We start from the raw sequence: 15,826 nt of genomic DNA, 5'->3' as shown, positions 1-15,826 counted from the left end.
TGCATAATATATCCGTGTAATAAATAATAAGAGAAAAATTAGTACTACTTTTTAAATAACTACTTAACAAAAGTTATAGTATAATACTAAAAAACATTAAAAAATTACAGTATTGGATTCATTATTTTACAGAATGGAGGAACACCATTTTCTCGTTTGCGGCCTCCCCTGACCCTATGCCGGCTCCGCGACTACTCACTATGTATCAAACTATAAATTACAATTGACAAGCAAATAAAAACTACCCTTTGTTTTTTTTTGAAATTGTTTTCATGGTACACTGTAATAACATTAAAAATAATGAAGCCTAACAAAAAATAAATAAACGATGTAAAAGAATGTATGTGTGGGTTACCTCTCAGAATTTTTCCCAGTTGTAGATGACACTATTGCGATGGAATATGAATGAAAAATGTTTAGGGCAGCAATTAATTTAATAGGTAGTTGAATAAAAAATTTAGGTTTTCTCTAGATGGAAGTTTTTCGTTTTGTACAAATTGGTAAGCAAGGAAACTGCCATGCAATGTAAATCAAGAGAGATCCATTTCTCTCATTTTAACCCGTTTTCCATATATGCAATTTCATTTTTGTTTTTCTTCTGCCCCGGCCTTTTAATACGAAACGGCGTAGTTCTTTTCTTTTTCCTGTTCTTGCCGTTTCAGCGCCGCGGCTCCACAACTGGCACCGTTCGCCGCCGCTCACCGCCCTTGCCGCCAACATCACTTCTCAGTTCTCTTCTTTTTTTCAACCAATTGGAGACGCCTCCCTTTTCGACCGGCGTACATATTTTCTCAATTCAATATATAACTCTCAGAACAATTCATCGTCCTCCTCGCCGCCGCCATTGTTGACTTTCTCCAATAATTCTCAGCCATTTTCGGTTTTCTTTTAATCTGCCAACTGCGGAACGACGGTGTTTCACCGTCTTCGTTTTACACCTATCTCCAACACCTCCTCCTTGTTGTCCGCCTCCGTCGTCGTACACATGGAGGCTCGAGTTCCGAGAGCTTTCCCACAAATCATGTGTATTTTTTCTTCATCTCACATTTTCCGATTTTCTCTGCGCATATATTGCCACTTTACTCAATCTACAAAATCCTTCCCTCTCTCCTTCTTCCATCTTCAGGAGGTGCTGTAGATTTTACAATTTCTATTAAAGACATAAATATGTTGTTCAGGAAAAAAAGTTTTGAAAGTTACGATGCGATATTATCCAGGGTGATTGGAGACGCAGGTGAATTTTTAGCCTAATATTAGCTTCATATGTTTGTTGTGGAGAAATTATTTAAAAGAACGTCATACAAAATATTTTTTTCCCTTAGCTTCATATATTTCAGCTTCCATGTGCTTATTACATAGTTTTTTTTTTTGGATTTGCAGCACCAAATCAGACTATTTTTGGCTACTACATACTAAGTTCAAATGTACGTCTTATATTTTAGCTGTTGAGCATCATATCTAAAGATTCTTTTGAAAGCAAACCGCATCATCAGTGTATGCAGGATCCCCAGTTTCTTCCAGGTAGACAAGCAAGAATCATATACAATGGAAAGCAAGTTGGCACTTTTGGAATCGTGCACCCACAGGTAGCCATATCAGTTATTATCTGCTTGCACATGTCCCCTTCCTTGTACAACAACTATCAACTCTTTATTACTTACAAATCTTGTTTCTGCTTTGCTTTAGCCTTGGAGAATTAATATCTGGCCTTGATTTAAATCTCCTCTTCTGCTAAAAAAAACATCCAGCGGTTGTGAGTGTCGGTTTCGGTTATCTCCTAACTAGACTATGTTTAATTAATGTTAAAACACGTTTTGTTAATATTGGGATGTTTTATATTTGTTAGGACATAGTTTATGTATATTATGACTTATTTTATTTGTGTTACAGATTGTTTTCTGATGCGATCGCTTTGGTACCGACAGATTTTCTACGCAAGAATTGCAAGAAAAACTAGAGAAAACTTTATTTATTCAACGTGCTTCAGTTTATCACGTTGGTTGAAATATATAGAAAAGAAAAGAAAGACAATCCTAAAGCTACGTAAACTAATCAAGGAATAATTCTAATCCTAATAATTAAAGAAGACTAACTTAACTAAAATACTATAAAAATATAATAACTAGGAATTATAATAATAAAGAAGCTATTAATAAGGAAGCTATTATAGAGACCCATAAGCCACGATCCTAACTAGTCCAAGTAGCGCCGGTTAGGTCGGATGGTTCGCATGCTACGACGTGGCTTATCATTCCCTCCCTCTTCAAATACAACCTTGTCCTCAAGGTTAAGGTGGGGAAACTTTTCGACAAGCACCTCCAAAGCTTCCCAAGTGGCGTCTTCTACTGGCAAGGAATTCCATTTAACCAACACCTCTCGCACGCGGCCACCATTTCCAGCAACAACCCTAGACTCCAGAACTTGTGTGGGCTCAAGAACGGGTTCTCCGTCCACGGTGTAAGGTGGTAAAGTAGCTACTGCAGACTGTTGATCCCCAAGCTTACGCCGAAGCAATGAAACGTGAAACACCGGGTGTACGCGAGACTCGCTAGGAAGGTCCAACTTATACGCCACACGGCCAATTCTCTCGACAATGCGAAATGGACCGTAAAAACGGCTAGCCAACTTATGGAAAATCCTCTTGAAAACAGACTGTTGTCGATATGGTTGAAGTTTTAAATACACCCAGTCGCCAATCTCAAACTGCTCCTCACGTCGATGTTTATCAGCCGCTTGCTTCATTCGATTCTGAGCGGCTGCCAAGTGAATTTTCAATTCCTTAATAATCTCATCTCGTGCCCTCAAGGTTCGATCAACCTCTGGTACATTAGCAGTTCCAGCCATGTATTGCACCAATGGTGGTGGAGGTCGCCCATAAACTGCTTCAAATGGTGTCATTCCAATGGATTGATGGAACGATGTATTGTACCAGAATTCAGCCCATGCTAGGTATTCTTCCCATTGTCTTGGTTTGAGGTAAACGAAGCACCTTAAATATTGCTCAAGACACCGATTTACTACTTCGGTTTGGCCGTCGGATTCGGGATGGTAAGCCGAACTAGTGCACAAGGCAGTCCCCTGCAAGCGAAATAGCTCCCGCCAAAAATTACTCATAAAAACTTTGTCTCGATCAGACACAATTGACGTGGGAAGGCCATGTAATTTGACCACTCCTCTCACAAATGTAGCTGCCACATCTTTAGCCGTGTATGGGTGGGTTAATGTCATAAAGTGGGCATATTTTGATAATCGATCGACTACCACGAAGATCGTATCTTTCCCTTGCGATCTCGGCAATCCCTCAATAAAGTCCATACTTATATCGGCCCATATGACAACTGGTATTTGCAATGGTTCGAGCAGCCCCGCCGGCCGACGATGATCAGCTTTATTTCTTTGGCACGTGTCACACTCGCGCACAAATTGCCGCACCGCTGATCGTAGTCCTTGCCATGAAAACAACTGTGAAATGCGTTTGAATGTGCGAAGCTCTCCTGAATGTCCCGCAATTGGTGAAGAGTGAAATTCTGTAAGGATCTTTTGTCGTAGAGGACCCGCCTCGGGAACCATTACACGTCCTTTCACCCATACGCACCCATTTTTGACTGAAATCCCGTCTTCACTTGAAGTATTTTCCCCTTTTTTTTTCAGCTCGTTCAACTTTGGATCCTCTGCAGTGGCAGCGGCGATCTCGTCCCACACGGCCCAAGTCGGTATGGTAATAGCAGATAACTCCGACTCGCTGACCATACCCTCGTCGATTTTTGGATTTGCATGTTCGCGGCGGGATAAGGCATCAGCCGCGCTATTTTGTTTTCCCGGCTTATAAATGATCTCGTAATCAAATCCCAATAACTTAGCTATCCACTTTTGTTGTTCAGGCGTAGTAATACGCTGCTCAAGAAGATAGCGGAGACTTCGGTGATCAGTGCATATTTTGAATTTACGCCCTAAGAGATACGGTCGCCAACATCGAACCGCTTCTAAAATCGCTAGCATCTCTTTTTCGTAAGTGGACCAAGCCCTCTTTGTTGCGCTAATCCCCTTGCTAATAAAAGCAATAGGTCTTCCCCCTTGACTCAACACAGCCCCTATGCCTTCACCGGAAGCGTCCGTCTCAATGGTAAATTCCTCCTCAAAGTTTGGTAGGGCTAGAACAGGGGTCTTCGTCATTGCTTCTTTTAATTTTTCAAATGCTAATTGTGCCTCTTCCCCCCACTTGAAGCCTCCTTTTTTGAGTAAGTTTGTCAGTGGTCGAGCTATACTCCCATAGTTGTGTACAAATTTTCGATAATAACCGGTTAACCCTAAGAATCCACGTAATGCGCGCACAGTTTTAGGAGAAGGCCATGATACCATAGCTTTAATTTTTTCTTGATCAACTCTTACCCCTTCGTGTGAAATCCAATGGCCCAAGTATTCCACTTGCTTTTGGCCAAAACAACATTTACTGGGTTTTAGAAAAAAATGTGCATCCCTCAATATTTGCAAAGTGGTCCGCAACTGTTGTAGGTGATCTTCCCACGATTTACTATAAACTAATATATCATCAAAAAAAACCAATATGAATTTCCGCAAGTGTGGCCGAAAGATCTCATTCATAGCAGCTTGGAAAGTCGATGGTGCATTACACAATCCGAACGGCATTACTAGATACTCGTAGTGGCCATTATGAACTCGAAAGGCAGTTTTGTGAATGTCATCAGGATGTACCCGGATTTGATGATAGCCCGCACGTAGATCGAGCTTGCTGTAATACTTAGCCCCGTGTAGCTCATCAAGCATGTCGTCCACGGTTGGTATAGGAAATCGATCTTTAATAGTTACGTCATTCAATCCCCTATAATCTGTGCAGAAACGCCACGAACCATCCTTCTTTTTTACGAGAAGAACCGGCGATGAAAAAGGACTTGTACTTGGCCGAATCAGTCCCGACTTAAGCAATGCGGCTACTTGTTTTTCGATCTCGTTTTTCTGGAAGTGTGCGTATCGGTAGGGTCGCACGTTGACGACGGTTGCTTCATCGTGTAAACGTATACGGTGGTCAAACTCTCGTTGTGGTGGTAAGGTTTCGGGCTCTGCCTGGATATCAAGAAATTCAGTCAATAATTTTTTTATTTCCACATTGCCGGTACCAACTACTTCGCTTGTTTCCTCCCTATCGAACGATGCCGCTACTCCGAATAGCTCGCCTCCAGCTTTCCAGTCCCCGATCAGCGCATGGAGCTCGCTAATTTCGATGTCCTTCTCTTCCCGTCCCTGAATGTGATATTCACGGCCTTGGACTTTAAATTTCATTGATTTTTTTCGATAATCTGTTAGCACGGGACTCAGGTCCTCGAGCCATGGTAAACCCAGTACTACATCTAGTCCGTCGATCGGCAAAGGATATAAATTGGCTCGAAAATCATATCCCTGTACATGCATTGGGACGATTTCACACCTTGCCGAACATTCCAATTTTTGACCATTCGCCATCCGCACCAGAAAAGGCTTAATCGGTTTAACCTCCAATCGTAGTCGTTGAGCTAATTCCGGGTTGATGAAGTTGAGACTGGACCCGTTATCCACCAACATTTCGACCGGTGAATTCTCAAGCTTTCCACTTACTCTCATGGCTTTCTTTCCCGACTCTCCTCCAATCGCATGCAACGAAATTTGTTGCGGCTCATCAAAGTCAACTGCTTCATCGTCGCCCTGATCTTCCGCTTCGATTATTAAAGCTTGTGCTTTTTTACACTGGTGCCCTCTTACAAACTTCTCATCACAATGATAACATAGGTTTTGTTCCCTACGACGTTGCAATTCTTCCCAGGTCAGACGCTTTGCTCCATCAGCGACCAATTGACGAGTGTTGGTTGCCGGGTTCGGGTTCACGAATTTGGAGTTTGTGGAATTCGTGGTCCTTGTTTGGCCTGCACTTCTTTTCCCGAATTGCAGCTGCTCGTCCTTGCGTTTTGCTAGCTCCATAGCAGTCTGTAGATCCTTAGGTTTGAACAGACGAACGTCCCCCGCAATATCTTCACGGAGACCTGCCATGAAAGCTCCCATAAGTGCCTCTTCGGGCCAATCTGGTAGACAATTCATGAGCTTCTCGAACTCTCCTAAGAATTCTTTGAATCCTCCCTTCTGTCTTAAACGACACATGGACTCATTGGGGTCCTCGTAATTGCCGTGGCCAAAACGCAATAGTATCCCTTTCTCGAATTGCCTCCACGATATTTTACGACCTTGATTCGCCCTTTCGAACCACTGCCACCATTGATTGGCATCTCCTTCTAGATGATACGAAGCCAGCACTACTTTACGATGGCCATGTAAGTCATTAGCCAAGAAAAATTGCTTCGCCCGATTGAGCCATACCCTCGGCTCTTCACCATCAAATTTTGTAAAATCCATTCTAACCTGGTGGTGTCGCCTTCCATGTTTGCCGTTGTTCGAAGCTCGACTCCTAATCGAATTGTTCGACATGCGGCTATCTTGGCTGTCGCTGCCCGACGAGTCGTCCGATGGTGGCGGCGACGACTCGTTTCTTCTCCCCCATGGGTTTTGTCGATCTTGCCCTCGTTCAAGCATCCTTTGCATCTGTTGCATAGAAGTCTGGATCTCTTGCACGGAGCCTTCCAATCTATCAACGGAGCCTTCCAATCTATCAAATCTTTCCTTATTTGTTGCCATGACCGTAGCGGAGCGTTGATGTTATCGCAACCTCGCTCTTGATACCAATTGATGCGATCGCTTTGGTACCGACAGATTTTCTACGCAAGAATTGCAAGAAAAACTAGAGAAAACTTTATTTATTCAACGTGCTTCAGTTTATCACGTTGGTTGAAATATATAGAAAAGAAAAGAAAGACAATCCTAAAGCTACGTAAACTAATCAAGGAATAATTCTAATCCTAATAATTAAAGAAGACTAACTTAACTAAAATACTATAAAAATATAATAACTAGGAATTATAATAAGAAAGAAGCTATTAATAAGGAAGCTATTATAGAGACCCATAAGCCACGATCCTAACTAGTCCAAGTAGCGCCGGTTAGGTCGGATGGTTCGCATGCTACGACGTGGCTTATCATTTTCTAAGTAGTAAGTACTAAATATATTTATTTTACAATGCATGTAAAATCTTACGATGTTACGATCTAAGTTTCCGATTTTATCACCCCTCCACAATTTCACTTAAAATCCCGATTTTGACTACCTTGATTCACTCTATTTTCGTCCTCCTCTTCTTCTCATCCTCTTCCTCTCAACCTTTTTTTTTGCTTCCAAGTTGCCAGTTTTTATGATCGCTTGCTCCATGTAATTCTCCACTTATCTTTCATGATTTCCTTGCAGAGGAGGTAACAACGCATGAACGTATTTTTTTCTACTGCCCTTCGCAGGTTGCAATTCGAGGTTCCAAAATCTACCGTCAAGTTACAGGAAAATTCAAGAGGCATGCCCGTGACAAGGTGCGTTTACGATCCCTTCATTGTTTTAGGGGGTGGGTTTCGGGTTTACGATTTGTTCGGTCAAACTTTTCCATGTTATTGATATTTCAATTTCTCTTTCCGGATTGGATTGGTTTTATTGACGTTTTGTTAATCACTTTATGTTTTTCTACCTTTCTGTATTCCTTTATTATTTGTTGGTAGAATTAAATTAAGGGCTACTGATATTTCACACTATTTTCTTTTAGATTTGGCATTTGCCACATCAATACTATTATATTGATGTTTCTTGTTGGCATTTATTTTTTACAGCCGCTTTTATTCGGACGACTGCATTCTGAGATGGAGATGGGTTCGGCCACGTCTGTTGATGGCGCCACTCTGATGAGTAGCTTTGCGCGTCCGACGACTTCGTCAGCCGTTGGAGTTGTTTATATTTGTTTGATTTCTGCCTCTTATATTTCTGTTTTTTTATTACGATTTATTTTGGTTCGTTTAGGTTTTCGTATCTGTTTTGCTTATTTGAATTTAACGCCTTTTTGCTATTTAGATGTTTGTAGAAATTGTACTGAGTCCCGGTGAAAAAAAAATTGGAGGAGCTTGTCCGAGCGCTAGGAGCTGGGATTCTCATTAACTTAATGACTTCAATGTTTCTGTTACTCTATGTGCTTTATTTTTTATTGAATCTATTTTTATCAGTTTCGAGATTAGGGATGTTTATTGTGCTCAAAATTTTGATTATGATTTTTTTTCAAAATAGGGATGCAGATGCCAACAGGTTTGCTTTGATTCAATTTTTCTCCACATCACTTTTTTCTTTCCGTTTGTTTTAATCAGGCCCCATGCGTCTACAATTCTTGAATTCCTAATACAATTCCACCTCTACCAACTCATTTCCAGGAAGAAATGGAAGTTAATTAAGGATAATATATCAATAAACTGACTTTTATTAAGTCAGTTATTATATTTTAGTTATTCCATGTGTTTCTGAATTTATCCATAAACTGACTTTTATTAAGTCAGTTATTAGATTTCAGTTATTCTCTATGTTTAGGAGATTAGTTTTGTGTTAGTTTAGTATAAATAGTTAGTATTTGTTCAGTTTTTAGGGGATTGGGGAATTAGTAACTTGTATGAATTTCTGGAGTCTAGTCCTCTCCATACGGACAACTATATATGATATATTATTGTGTTTAAGATTCTTGCACATAATCGGCCATCGTTATTTACTATTCTCTTGGATTGTTCTCAATTCATATCAATGGTATCAGCCAGAACGATAGATATGGTTAATACTCGATCTTCCAATTCACAAAATGATCAACCACCAACCCTTCCCAACCCACCAACCCACCAAATTTCAGATTCCACAGCCCTTCAACTTTCCGCCATTGCTGCAAAACTCAACATGTTGGACTCACTTGCCGCTGAAGTTGCTGCACTGAAGGAACTTGCTGCACTGAAGGAACAATCGAGTGGATCTCTAATTGGGGAAACAAGCACGAGAGGTCGAAACAAAGGGAAGAACACTGATATTCCATTGGGACCGTGTGACAAAGGTCGATCAAATTGGTCGGAGGGTGATGACGATGATGCCGACAACCCTGGGCTGTTGCGAACTCCTTCACGACGACCACATACAAAAATGGACTTTCCAAAGTACGACGGTGGAGATCCTCGTGGGTGGATATTGAAAGCCGAAAAATATTTTTGATACTATCAAACACCGGAGGAACTCAAAGTCGATGTTGCAGCCATGTATCTTGAAGGTGATGCTCTTGATTTCTTTGCTTGGGTTAATCGCGAACGCATCGTGCTGTACTGGGATGATCTTGTTCGAGCTTTACAAGAAAATTACGGACCAGCCGAGTTTCAAAATCCTAATGAGTATCTCTGTAGCATTCAACAAGTTGGTTCAGTCACCGAATACCGCCAAGAATTTGCAAAGAGATCGTCACGTGTAACAAATTGGCCTGATCATTGCTTATTAGGTGTGTTTTTAAATGGCTTGAGGGATAAACTAAAGGCTGATGTTCGAATTCACAAGCCCAGAACTGTGTATAAAGCTATGAGTTTGGCCCTTGAATTTGAATCCAAACTCACATCCAATGTAGACTTAAATCGTCTTCATAACGATCCCCATTTTCCTGCACCAAATAAAGCATACCCTCAACCCCATTCAGTTAAACCTCCGTCGATGCCATCTAGACAAGCTCTGTCATGGGAAGAGCGACAGTTACGGATGACAAAAGGTCTATGTTTTCGATGCAACTAAAAATTTGGACCAGGCCATCGCTGCAAATCGTCTAACTTTTCCCTCATGGAACTTATGGAGAACAAACTTCCAGCTACAAAGGCGCAAGACGCAATCAATGCACATGCCGAGGATGCTACTCTTGCCGGATTGGCTGAAATATCTTTCCATGCTATGATGGGGACTTCAGCAACATCAACCATGAAAATTTTGGTAAGCACCGACAAGTTTTAATCCTCGTTGACAGTCGGTCAACCCACAATTTCGTGGCGAAACAGATAGTCCAAAATGTTGCATTACCTATCCAAGAGGTTCCTTCTTTTGGAGTAAAAATTGGCAACGGGGATGTGATCAAATGCAACCAAACTTGCCGAGACATTTCGGTTCAGCTCCCTGGATTAACTATCATCCAAGATTTTTATCCATTTGCACTCGGTGGAGCTGATTTGGTCTTGGGAATTAAATGGCTTGCTTCTTTGAATACTGTGCAAGCAAATTGGAACGAGATGTTTCGCATTTTTCAGTTGAATGGGACGAAGTACAAGCTCCAAGGAGTTCCTCACACACCAACTTTTGAAGCCGATTATCAATATTTTAACACATTTCCGCCTTGAGGACAAGCCGAATTTTCAGGGGGGGGGGGGGGGGGGGGGGTGTACTGATACATTTCCACCTCTACCAACTCATTTCCAGGAAGAAATGGAAGTTAATTAAGGATAATATATCAATAAACTGACTTTTATTAAGTCAGTTATTATATTTTAGTTATTCCATGTGTTTCGGAATTTATCCATAAACTGACTTTTATTAAGTCAGTTATTAGATTTCAGTTATTCCGTATGTTTAGGAGATTAGTTTTGTGTTAGCTTAGTATAAATAGTTAGTATTTGTTCAATTTTTAGGGGATTGGGGAATTAGTAACTTGTATGAATTTCTGGAGTCTTGTCCTCTCCATACGGACAACTATATATGGTATATTACTGTGTTTAAGATTTTGAACATAATCGGCCATCGTTATTTACTATTCTCTTGGATTGTTCTCGATTCCTATCAATTCCATACGTGTTTCTTGAATCCTTGTTGAATTTTTTTAGCGGTGCGGGCCAGGCCCCTGACCGGCGCCAGCTCTTCGCCCCATCTGGATGTATATGGGCTCAACTTTCACTTTTGAGTACCAATTCATTAAAACGCAGAATGGATGCATGTTTATCGTTTTTTGTGGTTCATATAAGAAGTTTATTATTTGTTTGTGTCAGACCAATCAATCGAATATTGATTAATACTTAATCGATCGAACATTATTTGAAAACGGCTCTTCTGCTCAGAAACGAAATGTTCCAAATGTTCCTGGAAATTCTTGCTCGCATTGGATTATTTGTGTCTATATGCATCAGAATCCCGATTCATGGATCTCTCGGTTCGAGAAATCAAGATAAGAGGATCAAACCATTTCTTCTGACTCTTTTTCAAATTCGATAAATGTTGGTTGATCATATATTTCATTATAGTTCTATGATTCAGAGTATCCTTTCCTATTTGATCCCTTTGAATTCCTTATTCGAAGTTGCGATCGGATCTATTCATTAAAAAGAATCGATTCAATACACTTTACATTTGTCATAGGTTGCTGATTGAGTTTAGGCCTTTTTTAGTTGTGCGGGATTTTTACAGAAATTTTGGACTGATATACATTTATCTTTGGATGTCTGTAATTTTAATACAATTTGTATTAAAATTCAAAGTTGAAATTTTTGAACCCTTTTTTCTCCTTTCATTTGATGTGGAACGCACAAGAGAATTTCCAAAGGGGAAAAAGAGGCACGAAAAAAACGCGAGTATTTATTCTTTTAAGGCATATTACGTCTTCCAGTTAGAGAGATTTGGAAGTTGTATGCTTTGCAGAATGGTCCAACAAATTCCTGCAGTACCCTGTACCCCTTCACTAACTTCGTATCTAAAAAAGGCCACAACTATATTTATTTCTTTATTTCAAACTTTAGGCTACTGTTTTCATAAGTGTACCTATTATCGTTATGAGAGATCCACTTTGGGGTCAAATTCGCAATTTGGGTGGGGTATGAATAAATTGAATCCTGAATCATAAGATTTATTTTATTAATTGACTCCAACGTGGATTTCTCTTGCAATATCCGAAAATATCCGCCACCAACGCAGCATGCAGCTGTAATTGCGTGTGACTTGTTTACGAAAATTCGCAATACCGAGCTTAAAATCTTATTATTCACCGTTCAAATTTTACGATTTAATTCATTCATACCTATGTCGATTCAAATGTTAAAATAAATCTTATACATCAACAAATCGATCAAATTTTACGATTTATGATTTAAGAAAACTTTAATTTATTATATTTTTTATAATAAACTTGGGATAATTACAATTTTAGTCCCTCTATTATATACCATTTTTAGTTTTGGGCCTTAAAATCGGAAATGCCTTCCAAGTGGGGATCAATTTGTAATTTATGGAAATCCAACCTCTTGGCTGAAACAGTTCTGAAAATTGCAGAATAACCGCTATACTTACTCCATCTTCCTAGCCGCTCTACCCAAATTGCAAATTTGACCCTAAAGTGGATCTCTCTTGCAATACCCAAAATATCCACAACCAACGCAGCATGCTTCAACTCATCTTAAGCAATAATCGCGTGTAACTCATTTGCAAAAATTCGCAATACCAAGCTTAAAATCTTATGATTTACGATTCAAATCTTACGATTCAATTCATTCATACCTATGTCGCATGCTTCGACTCCTCCTGAGTTGTAATCGCGTGTGACTCATTTACGAAAATTCGCAACACCTAACTAAAAATCTTATGATTTACGATTCAAATCTTACGATTTAATTCATTCATAACTATGTCGATTCAAATGTTAAAATAAATCCTAAATATCAACAAATCCACAAAATTTTATGATTTACGATTTAAGAAAATTTAACTTATTATATTATTTATAATAAACTTGGGATAATACAATTTTGGTCTCTATATTATATATCATTTTTAATTTTGGTCCTTCAACCGGAAATGCCGCCCAAGTGGGGGTCAATTTGTAATTTCTGGAAATCCACCTCCCTGCCTGAAAAGTTCTGAAAATAAATCTTAAATAACAACAAATCGATCAAATTTTAGGATTTACAATTTAAGAAAACTTTAATTTAGTATATTAAATATAGTAATCTTGAGATAATTACAGTTTTGTCCCTATATTATATACCATTTTTAGATTTGATCCTTCAACCGGAAATGCCCCAATTGGGGGTCAATTTTTAATTTCTGGAAATCCATCTTCCTGGCTGAAACAATTTTGAAAATTGCAGAATCACCCCTATACTTACTCCATCTTCCCACCATGTCACGGCCCGCCAGTTTGGCCCAACCCTTTGCCAGTTCCCCTTGGGTTGGAAGGTTAAGAAGCCCAAGACATAGCCCAAATAGGGTTAGGCCCTAGTTGGCTCGAATGTATAGAGATGTAGAGATTCTTGGAGGATTCTAGAAAACTTTATAGAACCCTCCCTTGTAGGTATTTATTTTGTAGGAATATTATGGAGTGTTCTAGTGAACAACTCCTAGCAGTTAGATCAAATAGATATCCACCGTCCATTAATGAGGTGGCCTAGTATAAATAGGGCTCCTCATTTGGAATCATCTAACAAAAGATCCAACAAGAATCCAACATCCAAGCACTTAAGCAATAAAAGTACTTCCTTGACATGCCAATTCATTCATAGCTAAGTCGATTAAAAAATTAAAATAAATCTTAAATATGAACAAATCGATCAAATTTAATGATTTACGATTTCTTAAGACTTTTATTTATTATATTATTTACAATAAACTTGGGATAAGTACAGTTTTGGTCCCTATATTATATACCATTTTTTATTTTGGTCCTTAAACCGGTAATGCCCCACAGATGGGGGTCAATTTGTAATTTCTGGAAATCCACCTCCTTGACAGAAATAATTCTGAAAATTGCAGAATCACCCCTATACTTACTCCATTTTCCCAGCTGCTCCATGCAAATTACAAATTTGACCCCAAAGTGGATCTCTCTTGCAATATTCGAAATATCCGCCACTAATGCAGCATGCTTCGACTCCTTCTCGGTTGTAATCACGTGTGACTCATTTACTAAAATTCGCGATACCGAGCCTAAAATTTTACGATTTAAGATTCAAATCGTACTATTCTTTCCATTTATAACTAAGTCGATTCAATTGTTAAAATAAATGTTCAATATCAACAAATCGATCAAATGTTACGATTTAAGAAAACTTTTATTATATTATTTATAATAAACTTGTGAAAATTACAATTTTGGTTCCTATATTATATACCATTTTTAATTTTGGTCCTTAAACCGGTAATGCCTAACTTCTAGCTGATTCTTGCACTACCGCAGTTGTACAATATAGATTGCGAAGTTAACAAAATACGAAAATTCCATTCCGACTTGCACCCCTATACAAGACCTACCCAATATATCAGAAAACATGCGCCCAACGAAAAAGGAAAAAAACAAGCGTCAAGATACAAATCCACAACAATATTCGGTGGCGTCCACTGCAAACAACAGTTATATCGCAGTCCCAATTTATTCTTTCATTACTCAAACTACAATGACGGCACCCATACATACAATTCAGCATAACTTATCTCACAACTTATCGTTAAGATTATTACTTTCCGTCCATACTGGTGCAATGGTAGTCCCCCTTCAAATATCTGCGTATACATACAACCCCCGCATTTTCTATCCCCTTCCCTGCAAGATTTCGCTACGTTCAAACTTACTCTTAGGCAGTGGCGGATCTACCTATGGTCTAGGGTGTGCAGCTGCACACCCTTGATTTTACAGATAAATTATACTGTTATACATAATTTAAATAAAACATCTAATGGTTGAGGTGGTAAAGAGCTTTTTCAAGCATTAAGAGGTCCCAGGTTCGATTTCTGTTCCTCTCAAATACTTTTTTTCTCTCAAAATGGTCCAAACCATTGAAATAATTAATGGGTTTATTAGGGAAAACCCCCTTGTTCATATTTTCTAATGAGGTAGATCCAATTTTTTTTCTCCTTTTTGAGATACACCCAATTTTGCCAACTTGGCAAAATATATTATATAATTTCCCTTTAATACCCCTGTTTTATTATTAAACGGCATTTATTTCCTTTAATACGTGATTTGAGATTTGCTGATATGTTGCCTAAAATCACGGAATAAATTTACGTGAGATCATTGGCCGTTATATCAAATCGTGTACAATTTTTTTTGAAGATTCTCTTCATCGTTCCAGCGGGTTTTATCGTCATTGAAGATTTCTGCACCGTCGTGGAAATAGGATCGATTTTTGAGCGTTTGTTGTTGGACGTTGTTAAGCGGGTATGAATGCGTTATTCGTTTTTATTTTTGCTCAATGTCCATGATTGTCGTGTACGGTGGTTAGAAATTTTTAAGAGTTGTGTTGATACTTGATTCTATTAAGTAGAACGTTTTTTAACAAAATTATTCCGTCATATATATATCGTTTTTTTTGCCGATGATGTTTGTTTGGAAGAGGATTGACAGAGTTAGAAGAGGATGGTTCACGCAGATCGTACCAGAGTTGTTTTATATGAGCTTCGTAGTTGGTTTATGCAATAATCGGAATAATTGTCCGCTTTGGTCGAGTTCATGTTTTTATCCCGATCGATAGTTGGTTTATTTGTTTATAACAGCCGATTTAAGTGTGCTGGGTAGTACATTAAAATATAGTTCGTAGTCTTTTTTAATTTAGCGTATGAATTTTGCATTTTAAATTTATTTTTGATGATATTAATGTATTATCATTCAAATGTATTTGCAGTCTATTTAATTATTTTTTAGTATTCTGCATTTTTAATTTTGTTTCATGATTTTAGGTTTTTTCGATGGCGAATTTCGTACGGATTTTGTTGAGGTTTGGTGGGTTAGTTGCTATAAAGAGGTGTTTACGATGTAATGGCTCGGTAACTTCGGTTAAGTGTTGAACCGTTGTAATACAGTAGTATAATATTATGAATACCGTATGATACTACCATTATCATTTTATTATACTATTATGAGATTATTAATGTACTAGAGTTTTT

Source organism: Erythranthe guttata, chromosome 11, assembly GCF_056151865.1.
Source record: "Erythranthe guttata isolate IM_541 chromosome 11, IM_541, whole genome shotgun sequence".
In the NCBI taxonomy this organism is placed as follows: domain Eukaryota; kingdom Viridiplantae; phylum Streptophyta; class Magnoliopsida; order Lamiales; family Phrymaceae; genus Erythranthe; species Erythranthe guttata.
This window is presented reverse-complemented; position numbering follows the sequence as displayed.